Source organism: Hylaeus volcanicus, chromosome 1, assembly GCF_026283585.1.
Source record: "Hylaeus volcanicus isolate JK05 chromosome 1, UHH_iyHylVolc1.0_haploid, whole genome shotgun sequence".
Classification (NCBI taxonomy): Eukaryota; Metazoa; Arthropoda; class Insecta; order Hymenoptera; family Colletidae; genus Hylaeus; species Hylaeus volcanicus.
Genome location: NC_071976.1, coordinates 7,021,204 through 7,037,991, shown reverse-complemented (window position 1 = coordinate 7,037,991; position 16,788 = coordinate 7,021,204). Strand labels below are relative to the sequence as shown.

General features: G+C 36.7%; 1 protein-coding gene and 1 long non-coding RNA gene across 2 annotated transcripts in view; both read right to left on the bottom strand.

Moving 5' to 3' along the window:
- Positions 1–16,788, bottom strand: part of LOC128877364 (dual specificity tyrosine-phosphorylation-regulated kinase 2-like) — a 404,332-nt gene that overhangs the window by 196,267 nt on the left and 191,277 nt on the right. The window lies entirely within an intron of this gene.
- The window catches only part of LOC128877411 (uncharacterized), a 34,977-nt gene continuing 27,658 nt past the window's right edge, over positions 9,470–16,788 (bottom strand). Inside the window, exons 2-3 of the long non-coding RNA XR_008457243.1 lie at positions 11,071–11,464; positions 9,470–9,618 (exon numbers count right to left, since the gene is read on the bottom strand). This is a non-coding gene — a long non-coding RNA (uncharacterized LOC128877411). The remainder of the gene's footprint in view (positions 9,619–11,070; positions 11,465–16,788) is intronic.

The following is a 16,788-nucleotide window of genomic DNA, read 5'->3' as shown; positions in this document are numbered from 1 at the left end:
TTAATAAATTCATTAATGAAAATACAATAACATATGAACTTGAGATTAATATATATATATATTATATACTTAATATGTATAATAATATTAATATATAATAAATGTATATTCATTTTCACTAAAGAGTTTGATCATAAAATTCTTCGCGAAATTCTGTATGAATTCTATAGCTTACAAGACAATTCTATAAACAACAATTTTAATATAAATGAACAGAGGTAATAAAGAAAAATAAATAAGTACTATTTACTCTGACACTTTGAAGAATTCCAAACATAAAAATATACTTTTCTCAACTCAGATATTAATAATTCCCGGAAGAGGACCGTAAATTAAAGGTCAGAAAAGTTCTTTAAATAAATAAATAACGCTTGGTCGGAATGCGTGTGCTGTAACACGTTTTCCAACGTGGCAAAGGAAAATGTATACTTGTACTTTCGAATAGAAAAAACAGGTACGGTGTTACCAGCCGGCAGCAGCGTTCCTTGCGGATAGTTTATGCCCTCGTGGGACGCGTACACCCGGAATGAGGGTATAACGTTACGCCTATGCCTCAATGTCGGGCAGATATGAATCACGTCTGGCCGTCTGTGCATTGCCGCGGCGAAGGTTTAACGGTGCTCCTGTCAAAAGTGAATTGCAACAATATTTGCGATCCAACAGAACTGGGTTTCGATTTCACGCGAGCTCGACTCCGTGCAAGGACTGATACCCGTTTCGCGTGATAACTGACCGTCTCGCGAGTCGCGCTATCCTGACGATATTAATTGACGATATCGAGCAACACTTGAACGTTAATCAGTGCTTATTAAGGCCCCGTACCACAGTGCGCGCGCGGTAAATGGGTGTATTTTTAATAATTTTTTTCCAGCAAACGATGAATGTGTTTTTGTTTCATTGATACTTCTATCCAATATATACATAAATAAGACACTACACAAATTTTCATATCCAAATATTACGAATAGTTTGCGGTGTACACTGCTACACTCTGACGAAGTTGCTGCTTAGTGGTTGATAGCGATTAAGCCATACGGTTCATCTGAAGAAAAAAAAGAAAATATATATATTTATAAACTGGACATATAGGTTTATAGCATCACGTGGGGAAATTTCGATATTTAGAAAAAAAAATGGCGGCCCAGCGAATTTTATTTCCCATTTTCACAGACAATTTTCATTCTTTATGAATAAAAATAAAATAGAAGGGGACCCCTTATAAAGAAATCCCTACGTGGTGCTGTAAACCTATATGTCTAGTTTATAAATATATATATATTTTTTTTTTCTTCAGATGAATCGTATAGCTTAATCGCTGTCAACCACCAAGCAGCAACTTCGTCAGAGTGTAACAGTGTACACCGCAAACTATTCGTAATATTTGGATAAGAAAATTTGTGTAATGTCTTATTTATGTATATATTGGATAGAAGTATCAATGAAAAAAAAAACATTCATCGTTTGCTCGAAAAAAATTATTAAAAATACACCCACTTACCGCGTGCGCACTGTGGTGTGGGGCCTTAAACGAAGGACATTTAGGCGATCGGGATGAATGGTTTCTTCACGGGGATTAAAGCATAGTATTACAATAATAAAATATTCTATGGAACTATCAAATTAGTTTATGATCGCAGTAGATGGTGTTGCTAACTCAGTCAACAGCTATAATTTTAGTCCATGGCAAACATAACTTAAATTAAATAATTACTTCGACAGGCGATTGTGGAACAATATCGTAAATTATTACATGAAATGATTCTTAGAAAAAAGACAGAACAATATGTATTGGGTTGTCTGGAAAGTCCATGTCGATTTTTGGTAGTTCAATAAATATATTTCCATGAACTTTCTGGACTACCCAATACCTTTCCATTAAACCTATCACTTCGTTTATAGATAGCATTGCCTGTCCAAAGCATCTCGGATGTTAAATAACCATCCGTTTATTTAGAAATCGGGAATCTTGGTAATGGATTAAATAAAACTAATACGAAATAAACTGAACACTTCCAAATAAAATTCATCAAAGTATTCTCTCTTAGTCCACGTAACGTTCTTCTATTCCTACCAGTGTGTTTACTTAACAACCACAACCATCCTAATTGAACTTAACGTCCCATACGATGCAATCTAACGTCAGGAAATGAAATTAATTGGAGATTTAGAGGTTTGCCAATAAAAGACAATAAGAAGAGGATCCAGCAATAAGGTCTGCATTCTCTCGCGATAATTACTATCCCTTTATGCGCGGTGGCCGGTTGAATGAATTCAATTGCACGCTAGATGCACCACTCTGACTTCCAGCGTCGCACTCATCAAAAGCTTGCTCTCAATGGACGTCTTAAGTGGGTTATCCTTTAGGTCTAAACGTAATACAGTGGCGCACATGATCGCCTGGTCCATGCCGCAGGCGCTGAGAACGATAATGCGATCCGAAATTATGTTTTAATCGCGTTAAAACTTAATTCTGGATCCCTCTGCATTAAAGCTTAAATGAAGAACGCAACATTTACTCAAGAGACGGTAGAAAATGATAAATTGGTATTTAGAATGGAAGGAAATGTAGATTTATCAAAAGTATTGGGCAAATTTTATTAGAACATTATTATTTATTGCAAAGGAATTTATTTGGAAGGATGGTATTCAAAATATAAAGAAATATTTATAGTGGGTTTAAGGGAATGCTATTGTTTATAGCAAAAGAATTTATTTGGAAGGATCGTTATCGAATTCTAAGTATAATAGTAATAATTAACAAATCTCTGATCAAAAATTAACCTCACTTATCCTTCATTTTTCATTAAGCTCTTCCTCTCACCCAAGCATCTGACGAAGCCCTACAAAAATTGAAATCTTATTCTCAAGTCTTCCAAAAATTAACAAATCTCTGAAAAAAAGATCCTTCGCATTTAATAAAACTTCCATGGATGTCAAAATCTTATGATTAAGTTCCCCAACAAGGAATAAAACTCTAATAAAAAATTAACCTACTTAACCTTATCGATCAAACTCTGTCCCTCACCAGAGGACATAACAGGTGACAGTAAACACTTGTGATCGTTAATGCACGTCCTTGACAAGGGCTGAGAAATTGAGGTCACAGCACAAGGACATGTTATTTTCCTTCGTTTACCCGATAGGTTAGGGTCGTTCCGGAAATACGTCCATTAATGTTGTCCGCGGCTGGTAGCGATAGTCTGAGTAGGCAAGTGACTCGCGATACGCCCATTACGAGCGCTTTGGAGTGCCGCGAGACTGCGTGCACTTTAAAGCGGCAACGACGCACAGTGGGGCCGATGGCTTCAAAAGGTGGCGAAAAGTCGAAAGAATTAAAATACACCTGGATCACTAATTTCATGTAGATTGGTTGCCTAATATACTTGTGAACGTGGGGTAGTCGTTTTTTTTTTTATTTTTTTAGCTACCTGAAAGAATGGAGAGAGACGGAATGATCGATTTTACGCATTCTCTGTCTCATGTAAATAGAAAGAAATTTTTTAAACAGGTGAACCCACGGTAATATTTGGTTTTGTATCACGTATGAACTTAAATCAGACCACAACTGAACACCGAAACAATAACGTAGCATTACTAAAATTTGCCTATGACTGCTGCACAATAACTATTTTCCATCTCTAGGGTAGTAAAATTAGAAAAAAAATGCAAAAATAATGCTTGACGCACCTTGATCCAGGCCAGAGTCTTATTGGAATGTGTTTCTTAGACTTCTTAGATTGTGCCCATTTGTTAGTTGAAACAGTTCTTTTTTTTTCACATTCAAATGTCGAGGCCGAAAGAATATTTTCTATTTTAACAGATGTTGAAAATTACAAAAGAAACCGATTATCTAATGGTACCGTTGCTTCAATTTGCGTAGGTTGGTTCAGCTTTCAAGCCGAAATATTAATTGTACAAATTTTCAAGTTGATTCGAGACATGTCCATAATTAACCGTAAATAATTTCCGTCATACTAAAATACTAACATACTAAAATTTGCCTATGACTGCTGCACAATAATTATTTTCCATCTCTAGGGTAGTAAAATTAGAAAAAAATGCAAAAATAATGCTTGACGCACCTTGATCCAGGCCAGAGTCTTATTGGAACGTGTTTCTTAGACTTCTTAGATTGTGCCCATTTGTTAGTTGAAACAGTTCTTTTTTTTTCACATTCAAATGTCGAGGCCGAAAGAATATTTTCTATTTTAACAGATGTTGAAAATTACAGAAGAAACCGATTATCTAATGATACCGTTGCTTCAATTTGCGTAGGTTGGTTCAGCTTTCAAGCCGAAATATTAATTGTACAAATTTTCAAGTTGATTCGAGACATGTCCATAATTAACCGTAAATAATTTCCGTCAGCTATTGACGCTATTGGCCCCACTGTGCGACGGCCTAGCTACCTTGTGGAAACGGTGCGCGGCGACAGAATGTACCGGTATTCCCCGTCACGGAAGGTGCTCGTCCCTTTGTGTATCGAATTGTACACGGCCACGGTAGCGTTGCAAGGTGCATGGAATATCAGTCAGAGCGTGTCTCATTATCCGGTGACTTGGTGATACAGATTCAACGAGGCAAGGGCGACTGTTACGCGACACTGTTGTACACTTTCGGTGGCTGACGACTTGGACGTTTGCTCGTCGGTGGGATTGTTCAGGTTTAGGTCCAAGGCTCGAGATACGAGCTGGTGCTTGGTAAAGAACGAGCAACCTTTGAGAGATTTAATTTAGAAGCGGATAGATTACGATTTGTTTATTATTCAGGAAATTTTAGTTCGAATAATCGAAACTGAGAAAATACTTGTTGGTCTGATATTTTTGAAATTCTTTTTCTTCGATGCTTATAGTCAGACTCAAATATTCGTATCCTCTATGTCTACTGAAAAAAGTTGAAATCAAATGGTAGGTTGGATGATTTCAAATAAATGTTTCACTATTAATATATGCAATTTATTCATGTACTTGTTACTGAAACATTTATGTGGAAACATCAAACCTATTATTTAATTTAGAGAAATTTCTTCGATAAACATACAGAGTGCGAATACTTATGGGACTGACTCAGTATTAATAAACTATTTATGTAAATAGTGTATGTATGTTATATAAACTATGTAACTTGGTATTTTTCTAACAGAATGTAATGTAATGAATGTAATGAATGTAATGTAACGAATGTAATGTAACGAATGTAATGTCATGTAATGAATGTGATGTTTCAGTATTAATATACGCAATTTATTCATGTACTTGTTACTGAAACATTTATGTGGAAACATCAAACCTATTAGTTAATTTAGAGAAATTTCTTCGATAAACATACAGAGTGTGAATACTTATGGGACTGACTCAGTATTAATAAACTATTTATGTAAATAATGTATGTATGTTATATAAACTATGTAACTTGGTATTTTTCTAACAGAATGTAATGCAACGTTTGTAATGGTAAATTATAAAACCTAGAGAAATCACGACTTTATTTGGGCACACATTGGCACTATTACCATTGTTTAGTGGTTGGAATTTAAAGTGACCGAATTTTGTCGTAATCTTTGTCGAGCCACAAGAGTCAACCATGGACTTGGAGAGTTTATTATTGTTTGTCAATAGCAGTTCTGAACGCCAGAGTTTGGGAGAACGTGATCGAGAGGACTGCGGTCCTGTTTTCCAAATTACGGACACGTGCCACGTTTCCGCATAGCGTACCTGAACCATGCCACAAGATCTTGTGGGTCGAATGTAAAATTTAGGAAATAGGAATGTCCTCGTTGCTGTTTCTATGGTTACACTTCCATCTACACCCTGCTAAGAATATACAGGAAGATGGATTTGGAACTGTAGTTAAGATTTGTCGTATAAAAATTATTTAGGTATAATATTTAAATGATTTAAAATGAAATTGAATTTAAAATGATTAAGAATATTCTAATTAAATTATATGGTACCTCTTTTCAATTAATTTGATGAGAGAGTAATTGGGGATGTAATATTGAAAATAAATATAAGCCTATTATAATTTGATTATGTGTTTATTAATAATTTTTATCCTATATTATTTCATAACTGGCTTTGAATCTTTTAATTTTCTTCAATCATCCTAAGTTTTTCTTAACTTAGATTGCAATACTACCAACCTCCCCTTCATCAAATCCTCAAGGCTGGTACGCGAAGAACATACATAAATCCAGAAATGCACCAGATATCAAAGAATTATGCGTCGCACTTTATCCTAAATAAAACAGATGATATCGTTTAGATATTTTCATGACGTGTCTGGAGTGCAGACTCTGGACCTGCATGAAGCAAATTTTGCTATGAATTTCTATGAGACAGATGACGCTGAAAATGTAATGCGCACTAATGATAAGCACATGAAGTCATTGAAGCAGTGACATGGCGATTTATACTGTTCGAGGCTTTGGCGTGCAGGTCCCATACTTTGGAGCAGCGTTACAATGTTTGCAATCAGGATTGCAGACATAGTCTCATTAAAAATCAACTGGCCTCTAAAAGCCACTTTCTTAGCAATAAATCACATTAGACGCGACTCTTTCGAACCACTCGAGCTTGTCTCTCTGTTTAACCCACTGACATCATAATCTTTTTCTCCCCTACTTTCACTGTAGCATCGAAAAATTGTCAATAATAGGATATATGTTCTTTATAATTATTATTTATATTTCGTCATTTAATTTGCTGTTTCTTGAATCTGTAGTAGAGCAATTATTTCTTTTTAGCTATTAATATAATTATATTTGTATTCAAGGCTTTATTATGCTTAAAAATGGTTCCTGACTGTATATGAAAATGTTGCGATTAAAATATTTCACTATTTTCTTTCAATTTTCTGTTTCTATATAATCCATATTACAGTGACTATTTTTTCATTAGACTACCAATTATTATTTTCTGTATCGAAAGCTTCATAATGTTTGAAAATGGCTTCTCGCCCAGATGTTGAAACATCTCAATTAAACTGCAATATGGGCTTTAGTAAAACGTTCATCGCAGGCTGATCAATGACGATATAATTATTCATTCTTAGTTAATTCTACTTTCATGTTAACTCTGTATCGCACAACCTAATCGATTGGGATCAACAAAAACATTCCCTATGAAGTTTATTAAAGAAGTTTCACAAAATTTATGAATGGGGACATTTAAAATTGCTGTCACCAGGTTCAGTTACTCATCGATCGGTATGAGTATTAATTAATTCATGGACTTAAAAATACGAATGGAATAATTTGTTTTTTGAACGATAGAATAAAATTCATTCAATAGAGGGGATAAAAGTAACTCGATTTATATATAATCATCCTATTATATAGGGTGGTTCTAGAAACCGAGTAAAGCTCCAGAGACTTCATAAACAAGGATGCCAAAAAACAAGCGTAATTTAGAATGTATGGTTCCATAAATACAAATGGATATTAATCACGTGTTCCAGGAAGCTATAAGGCTCCTGAGGCTTCTCCTGTTCTATATACGGGTCACGGACTCAGCGAGGACTGCCCTGACCCACATATGTATAATGTAGATCAGGGAACGTGTTAATACGTGGACGTATAAGAAATTGCACTCATTTATTTTCAACGTAAGTGATTAATAATGCACACTTGGCAATTTATTTTCTACAGAATGATAGACAGAGTGACTCGAGAAACTGGGGCGGGCTGTGGATCTTCTCTAAGATGATGGTACACAAAATTGATGCAAGGAAAATGCTAAACTATTTTTTGATGACACCACGTTTTGGAGTAAGGTGAGCAGTTTGCACCTGCTTCTTGACATCTTCATTTAGAAAGGAATTACTGCTTCTAGAACTGTTATATTCGATACATCATTTCTTAACACTAGAATTACCTGGAGTTCATGTATTAGGTTGTCCCAAAAGTTTCTTTCGTAATTTGCACTCAATTATTTGTGCGGTAGTGTTTATATAAATAGACAATCTAATTTCTTAGATGTTGATGTTGTACCAGTAATGGAGCAAAATGAATCGTACACAATTCAATAATGTAACATTAGACATAAAATATTGTGTATGTATTATTTATTAATAAAACTAAAGAAACTTTTGGGACAATCTAATACTATGGACTTCTTTGTAAATCACTGGATTAATGACAAATTAATGTTTTTGCTGAATTTTTGGTGAAAATGATTGGAACAAGGAATTAATTAAACATCAGCATTCACACAAGAAATTATTCCACTGTTATTTTTAAGTCCACGATTTAATTAATATTCAGACAGCAAGAAGTTAATCCAGGTGATATTGTTATTAAATGTCCCTCTAAAAGAACATCTAACACAAATCTCATAAAACTTTTTCAACAAATTTTACAGGTACTGTTTTTATTGGTTCCCACCGATGTGATTGTAGAAATGGTAATTGCAATTGCAGTTGTCGATGAACGAACCTAACTGATCTACCTGTCTATTAAACGATCATTTATGTCAGTAGATTAACAGAAAGATGAACGATACCTTCAAAGTTTCCTGTTAAAGATGAGAGACGAACTGGTGAGGCAGTTAATAAATAGAATTAGCCTCTCAGAGACCTTCGGTGTTCATCGCTCCTGACCTTCTAAGACAGCTGAAGGTTTAATAAATTTAATTCAATTTCACAAAGGGACATGAACGCCTCCAACGAATAGCAAGCCTCAGAAATAATTCAACATTCTGCCAGCAACATAATCAACAACACACAAGCAGTTGAAGGCTCTACATACTCTAGCTACACATGAACCGTGCACGTCGACGCAATTCTACACACATAAACTTGCATCGCGAAACAATCATGCCACCGGCAGCGGTTAATCCTCGAACACGGACAAGCTGTAACCCCGTTTCGAATGAAAACCGATCACGGAACCCTGCGAAGCTTTCTATCGAAGCTTTCTCCCCCTAGAAGACATCGAAAACGGAGTTAACATTCCCTCGCCGGCCCGTTAAACTAAAAACAATCATTTTCGGCCCCTACACATCGAACATCACTTTGTACAGCCACTCACCACATGAGATCTATGTCTCTTCTCCTTAGAGTGATGCTTAGCGTGATGCTTGCTGCTTCTGTGAGGCGGGTAAGTGTGGTAAAATATGAGGTCGAAACAAGGCTGGCGTCACCTGACCTCCGCCATGTTGCACTTCGAATGCCCTATCTGCTGGCTGCTTTGATGATTCTGATGGCTTGGCACGGTCAGGCTAGCCGAGCACTTGCTGTGCAGCTTCCTCGAGGCGCTGCTCGCCTGCAGGGTCGACGGTACATTGGCAGGCTTCTCGTTGTTCTGCGTCGCGGTCTCCAAGGTCAGGGTGTTGTCGTCTAGGTCGACGGCGAAGGCGATACGATGATGCGGCGGCACGATCTTCACGTTGGACCCGATAGGCGTCACCGTGGTGGCCGGGTCCAGCTTCACCAGGGCCGCTTGCAATTCCAGGGCATCCATTTCGCGCGATCTGAACGATCCAGCCTCGCGATCTTCGCGTATCAGTTTTGGGAGTTGTCCACTAACTACCAGTGCGTTTGGACCATTTGAAACAACTTGGAAGCTAAGGGTATTGGGACGCTTGCTCGGAGAGACATGGAAACCTTCACTGCAGGGACCTGCAAGCGTCACGGACTTCTGATGAGCGTTACCGTTCGAGACTTGCTGGGATTTTACGAATTCGGGGAATTTCGGATATGTATTAGGTTGTCCAGAAAGTTCGTGGCAATTTCTAAGAAAAATTCAAAAACACGTTTGAATTTTAATATATATTTATCGAATTACATAGGTGCCATTTTGTTCCACAACCTTTCCAATTTTTAAGGGATGTATACATATTATTTGTTTTCAACCACTTCGATATATTCAGACCTGTACCACCTGCCAAAAATCGACATGGACTTTCCGGACAACCCAATATTTTGAGAAATAAGGAGGTTTCGATGGACCGATCAAGTGTGGAATTGGGATAGATTTTAGATGACAATTCAAGAGGTCAGGAGCTGGTTATCACTTGGTAGTGTGGTTTGAAATGATTCGAGGGCTGAGGACTCTGGAATACTTCTCTAGAAGAATATGGAAGCCATCACTGCATCCTTCACTTCGATATTACTTGGAATTTGAGGACTTTCGAGTACTTATTTTGAGGTATACGAAGGGATTTTGAAGGTTTACAGTGCAAGTGTAGAATAGTGACAAATTCTAGACGACAGTCCAACAAATCAGATGTTGTTTATCAAGTACAAGTGTGTTTTGAGATGATTTGAAGGCTCACGATCTTTGAAATGCTTCTATAAAAAGACATTTAGAGTTATAACTGTAAGCTTCACAGATTGTCTATCGGTACGTTTGGAATATTTTAGTGAAATTGATGTATGAAGATTCTGGAAAACTTTTCTAGACTAAAATTTCTAGATCTAGACTAAATATTCATTGGTTTGAACTGGTAGTATTCTGGACCACCTATCAGTCACTTTATGATCTCTGATTTAGGATATAAGAATTCTAAGGGACTTTTTTAGAGAGATAAAAGTCTTCAATGGTAAAAAATATCATGATGTCAGGTCACGAAAGAATCTCAATCATTGTCGAATAGTCTACTGACCACTGATCGATATGTTTGCACGATTTGAGGCAAAATGGGACCTGAGAATTCTGAATTGGTTTGAACTGGCAGTATTCTGGACCACCTATCAGTCACTTTATGATCTCTGATTTAGGATATAAGAATTCTAAGGGACTTTTTTAGAATGATAAAAGTCTTCAATGGTAAAAAATATCATGATGTCAGGTCACGAAAGAATCTCAATCATTGTCGAATAGTCTACTGACCACTGATCGATATGTTTGCACGATTTGAGGCAAAATGGGACCTGAGAATTCTGAAGCACTTCTTTAAAAGGCGAATAAAAAGCTTGGCTGGTATTAACTGCTATCTTCACAGATTCTCTACCAAGATGTTTGGAGACATTTGATACAATTTCGGATCTAAGGACTCAGGGCCATTTTTCTGCCAGGACCAGGAAGTCTCCAACGGTCAGACACTCAAGAGAAATCGAATTCGGGCTCACTTCGCTGACTGATGGCTGGGATATCGGATGACGTTGAGCGAAAACACCAGTTCTTCCATTTGGGGGGATCGTCGGCTCGTTTTTCACGTCTTTATCGCGTCGCTCTCTTCGTGTGGATATTTTCGTACGCGGAATGGAATCATAGGAGAATGGCTTGACCCATGGATTCTCTTCAACTCGCGCATCGAATCATCGCGGAAAAATGTTCGATCTCTATTTTTACGCGCTTCCACGCCCCCGATATGCTCGTTAGTTCTCGCGTTTGGGATGTCTCTCGATCAGGGGATTCGCATTATTCCGCGGGAGGATCGTTAGTCGACGTGGCAATTACTATTTCACTTTTGATCTTCGAGAGAACGAAACGAGTCACCGGTGATCGGCTCTGCTGGCAACTCTGCAAGAAGAGACGACGTTTGAGTCTCGCGAGGCGACGAGCACACGACACTCCACGGCGAGATCCGATCGATGCAATTTTAACCCTTTCCAGAGGTGGAATAGTAGGAACGAAGATGAAAAATATTTTTAAAATAATTGAAACTATTTTTCTATTCATATTCAATGGTTCATTCTTTATCAAACGTTATTTGCTCCAAAATTAATTATCGTTACGTTAAGAATCTTGTGGCTACTTATTTATTTGCAATTCAATGGCATTAATCTTATCTATACATTGAATTAATCTCTTTAATGACTTTATTAATGACTTTATAGATCAAAACATTAGACTTCGTGATTGAATACACCCAAAAAGTATGGAGTCTGGTGTACACATGAATAATTGTTTCACAATTTCAATAGATACAACGTACAGAAAATAATGTTGATTAAACGTTAAAATGGGAGAAGTATATTGTCAGAGACACAAACGTGGGCGTTGTAAAAATTATTGTTCCAAAATATACATAAACAGAAAAAACCATAAGTATATACTTTTATTAGATACAACGTATAAAAAACAACGATAAAATAAATGTTAAAAACGAAAATTCAATTTTATTGAAAAATAAAAATATTATTTGATGGCGTGTAGCAACATTCCTGAAAGGGTTAAATTGCCACCGATGACGTTAGGACTGGTTGCTCTCCGCGACTCGTTGCAGGCTGCACGCGACTCTCCGAGCGATGGAAATTAGGGTTGTCACCGAGTATCAGTACGCGCGTCGGTCATTGGGGCGTGTTATTTTCCTCGTGAAATCGCGTGACCGGTTCGTTGCACGTAGGGGAACGATCTTTGAGATTTACCACGATGTCTGCGAGTAGTTTATTGTTCTACTCGCGTTCGAGACGTACGCTGCGTCGAATAGACAAGTTTATGCTCGGCTACGCCGGTGAACGATACTGCTGGCGTGGAACGGTAAGCTTGGTGCTTTTGTGCGCACGTTTTGCGTGATCTTTGGATTCCAACAGCAACGACACGTACGTTGGTTGATTATTCTATGATTTCATACAGGGTGTATCATAAAATGTAGGCACAACAATGGTCAATCGCTATTTTGGTCTATCTTGGAGTTGTATTTGTTTCCAGAATCTCAGTGTTTTAATCAATCTAAATTGTTCAATTTTTAATTTTCTAATTATAGTTTTTTTTTTTGGAATTATGTTATAAAAGATTTGTTTGTTTAACATACACTGGCAAGAGAGGGTTTAAAAGGTTAGCGATTCAAAGGAGAACACTATAATTTTACAATCTGAAACTAAATATTGCAACAGCAATGGATTTTTTATGATTTTATGGGACATCCTGTATGTTAGTGCTCACAAAGCAGGGTGTCTTGAATGAAGTTAACCAACAAATGATGTCTACTGGCCAATTGATAAGAAAATGCTGTGTTTACGAGCATAGTACAAAACGAATACAAAGAAGCAGAGAAACGATGGTAGTCGTCAATTGATGGAGGTTCGATGAAGAAGATGAATGACATAAATGTTTTACACGTACGAGGTGCAACGTTAGATTAACTCGACAAAATGATTCAGGTTGTAAAACGAATCTAAAAAATAGTTAATTTATTATTCAATTTGCTAGCAGCTGTATAAAAAAAATATATATATATATTGTAACAACTTTCAACTATTTTCATTTTTCCCTGTATAATTTTTTAAATTTTGTAATAATAAGTCCCATGAGGATGCTAAATAAAATATAAATAAATTAAAAACTGCACGTCGAAATATTCTCATAATATTGTGTAAATTATTAAAGTTATTCTAGGCAGTGAACATTTTTTGTACTTTGACCAATGTTCAACTGAATGAAGACCATATCTGGTTTCAAGTAGAAATCTACTGTCACTAACCAGACACGGTATCTCTTGAAGAATTCTCTGTTCGAACAGCACGACTCAATAGTTTCACCTACAGAGTGACGAGAAGAACCGATCAATATAAAGTCTATCGATTTATTTAGAAAAGAAACTTGCAATTGTATTTGACAATGCATCATTGCACTTAGGAAAAAAGTAAATTCACAAGAAGACCCAAAGAAACATAGATTTTCAAAAACGACGACAGTATATTATAGGTATTAAAAATTAACCATTTTAGTTCTCACTTCAATTCTACGTTCAACATTAATCGTCTCACAGAACTGTAAATACGATTAAAACTAACATAAGGAAACACTTGTATAAATAATTAACAAATCCTTTTAAAACAGACTTTCCTGTCCCGAAGCTAATACAAACAATAAAAAAAGGTATGGAAAGTATGCATGAATAAAACATGAAACATGAATAAAAAATTTCGAAATTCGCATTAAACATGGCCTCTAAAATATTTTCCATCATTGTAACACAATTGTACGCCTGCTGTTTCTCGAGTTGGCAGCAAAGTGTGAATTGGCCCTCGCGCCAGAAAGATTTCGGTGCGCCTTGAAGCAACCTGCCAGGAATCGCGATATTAACTATCACCTCGGGTTCAAAGTGATATCACCAATGTTTATCACCCACTTGTCATAACACTAGCCCCCTCCCGTAAACGACGAAAGTGGAAAAGGACGTCTCGAAACGCGCCGCGCGCTTTATTCGCGCTTTCGTTTGAACGACGCGGCGTCGGGTGTTATTTCCTGCTTGCAACTGGAGACGCCCAGCGTCCGTGGAACGTGATTCATACACTCGATGTCGGAAGACAGAAAATTTGCATACGACGTCTAGGTGGCTGACATCGGTGCTTTTTTTTGGGAAAAGAGAAGCGCCGAGGAGGGATCGAAACCTGAGAACACTTCTCTGGACGCGTGGGCGGATCTGGCCTATACATTGCAGCGGAAATCGCTCAATGTCCTCGAACAATCGATAAGGATCCAGAAACAGTTCGAAGAAAAGCATGGGGCCGGTAAGGAGAGACGCTAAACCTCTTAGATTTATTTATATTTCAACTTCTGTAACCTCTTTATTCGGCATCGATTATTCTGGAACTTTTGTATAGGTAGAGATTTCGAAAGGAGACCTGAAAGTGATGTCGAAACATGTAGAGTGGCAGCCTAGGTCTTTTTAATACCTTGTAATCAATTCCAATGGTTACAGGTACTTTATTTTCATTTTAGTTCAGCGAGATTCATGCTCTATTCGATGTTTGAAAATTGTTTAATGTATTAAGGGTTGGAAATTAATTCTATGCCTTTCTATGGTAAACTTACCATTTATTTAAAAAGAAAAATTGTACCACTTATGATCTTCCTCCAGTCATAAGAGGAATCTGTATTTTTTTTTTTATGAAAGTTGGTACTTGAACGTAACAAAATGCCGGGAAAATGTTCAAACTAAAGTTACAAATAGTTAAATGCGAAGATAGAAAAGTAATTTTTACACTTAATAATTGGTAAGTACACTCGTAATCTTATCTTTCTTTGTAGTTGATACTTTACTTTATCTTACTACATATTCCTTTAAATTGAAGAATTTTCTTTTACAATGAAAAAGGGGTCGAATACGAGAACAATTTTTATAATATAATAATGAAATAGAAATTGTAAGTTGTCAAGGAAGAACAGAAAATATGTATTCGAATCTCGAACAAAAATGATTAACAACGCGAAATAAACCACCGGGACGAAGACTCCAGACTTGATGACGACTATTTTTTGAAGATGCTCACGCGTCGTCCTTGGGGCACCGAGAGCAACGTTAGCGAAATTAAAAACAACCTATTCCCATGGATTGCCTATTCGCAAGTGCGAGGCGGTCGCGGAAAAATTTTACGTTCGCTTTATGGGAGCTTTATCTTGCTTTATGCGCGGCTGGAAAGACGGTGCCTGGTGTTCGCGAAAGGAATCCCAAGGCCAGGGGTCTGGACCTCGAAAGGACGGTCAACGCACTTGGGGGATCCTTTGTGCGAATTCAATTCGCGCTTCTAAATTATTTTCGCGAAGTACAGTGAGCTGGCAGGGCCAACGACGCCCACGAAACCGACTCGATGACATGTCCTCCATTAATACCGATACGTATCTGTTCCTGAACGTGGGATCAAAGAGGGATCGAAGCAAGTTATCTTCGACTTAACGAGCCGGAGGGGTCATTGAGACGTTGACATGACAAGGATGAAGGTACTTCTTGTACTGTTGGGGATGGAGCGATACTCTGAACCTGGTTCAACTTCATGACGATCAAATTAGAGGTATTAGAGGCACTGAGGACGAAAACAGATTTTCCTGTTTTAAAAAAGAGGTGACAATGTGAACCAAAAAGAAAGTGGATAAAGTCGGCACGTGTTTGTTGGAAAGGAACCAGAGATGTCCACTGCCTATACTACAAGGATAAACAAGAACTATTCTGACTATGTCATAAAATATTATATATAAATGTTTTTATACTGCTGCATTATATAATTAATATATTTTGTACCCGAGTCCATAAGCTCAGTGAAAGTCTAAGACTTTTATAAGTGTTACTTTTACATCATAGGGACACCGTATTCGTCTCCATTTTGTGTTTTTTGTTTTTGTTTATTCTTGCGGTCATGTTATCACATTGTACTGGATATCAAGGGCGTGTAGCCCGTAAATAAAGTATTATTATTATTATTATTAAATATATAATACGTAACAACTGTAATAAATGAATTTCTCTATTTTCTAATAATTAGATAGTTTGAAATATTCTACAATAAAAATACAGAATTCACTAGTAGACTTCTTTTATATCTTTCTTAGACATTCGTTTAAATAGTTTCACTAGACAATTAACAATTCTTCTATTACATCTAAAAGGAATGCTATTTAATGCATCATTAATAATCATATCACAGATGAATATTTCGTTTTCTATGTCAACATTCAAACATAAACTAACCGAAATATAATCAAACAACAACTCTAACTATGACATAGAAATGATGATTCATATAAAAATTTTCATTGAACAGTTAAATTTCCTATTGCCTCATATTTCATTTATTGAATTGCTTGGACTCCTACTTAGTACATTAAACTCTCGAGGGATTTTAGCACATACATGTACGTTTAGTATCTGAATTCTTTTACACGTTATCGCGTAGAAATAATCACTAGAAGCGTAAACAAATATTTACAAATTAAATTTTCCAATATCATACTATCAGGTATCGGAAAAAGTTCGTGCGGTTTATTCGTTAATTGTAACTATATATCGATTTTCGCGTGGTAATTGGCAACTGTAAGACATGAGTCTGGTTTCATTTTAAAGCTTGATCTTTGTAATTGGTATGCATGCTCTGTGAAGTTCAATTGTTTCGTTGTTGTGTAGC